This window comes from Elephantulus edwardii, unplaced genomic scaffold (genome assembly GCF_000299155.1).
Source record: "Elephantulus edwardii isolate Elephantulus edwardi_28Jun2011 unplaced genomic scaffold, EleEdw1.0 scaffold00005, whole genome shotgun sequence".
Taxonomy (NCBI): domain Eukaryota; kingdom Metazoa; phylum Chordata; class Mammalia; order Macroscelidea; family Macroscelididae; genus Elephantulus; species Elephantulus edwardii.
In genome coordinates, this window is record NW_006399755.1 from 20,863,323 (window position 1) to 20,864,083 (window position 761).

At 34.3% G+C, this 761-nt stretch overlaps 1 protein-coding gene across 1 annotated transcript in view; it reads right to left on the reverse strand.

Moving 5' to 3' along the window:
* Window positions 1–761, reverse strand: part of LOC102856502 (cytochrome P450 2J2-like) — a 52,846-nt gene that overhangs the window by 39,007 nt on the left and 13,078 nt on the right. The gene's annotated exons all lie outside the window — the stretch shown is intronic.

Below are 761 nucleotides of genomic sequence, written 5' to 3' on the forward strand. Positions count from 1 at the left end.
CTATACTATAATATTATATATAGTAATTCCCTTCTCTACTAAAAGACATTATCCAGTGACTATTACAGTTACTAGACTAAAACCCCAAATTCTTAACAAGAACTTGCATGAATGATTCCTGGTCAAGCTCAGTAGCCTCATCCCATGCTGTTATTTTCTTTTATTCTCTATGTTCTCATGGTATTGACCATTTTCTAACTCCTCAGTTCCACTGCGCTTCTCTCTTCCTCAGAGGCCATTCATTAGTGATTTGCTAGGCTTGACTTCATCTCCTCTTCTATCAGCTTTTTACAATATCATTTCACTGTGTTCACTTTTTCTTAATAGCTGTACTAGATTCAATACCACTAGTAAGTACATGCTGCCCTTACTTTAACAGCATTTTAGGCTTTGAATTGCAAATAATTAGTAATGCATCTTTCTCTGTTGTTGCTGTGTATCATTATGCTAGAACCAATCCATGTAGCTGACCCCACAGTGGACTATCTGAGGAGAAATAGCACAAGAGGAGATGACTCATATTTCCGTCTTTCCCCGAGACACCTGAAAATTACTAAAAGACAGGGACTCTTTTAGTCTTTTCATTTTTATATCCTCTGTGCCTAGTTTAGTGCTTAATATGCCAAAGTAAATAATAAATGCAATAAATGAATGAAATATTTCAAATAGGAATTAGGAAGCATCTAAAAATGGTGCTTTAATAGAGTAATAGTCAGGAGGTCTTAATTTCAATTTTTAAATGTGTAAATCAGTATAATAAT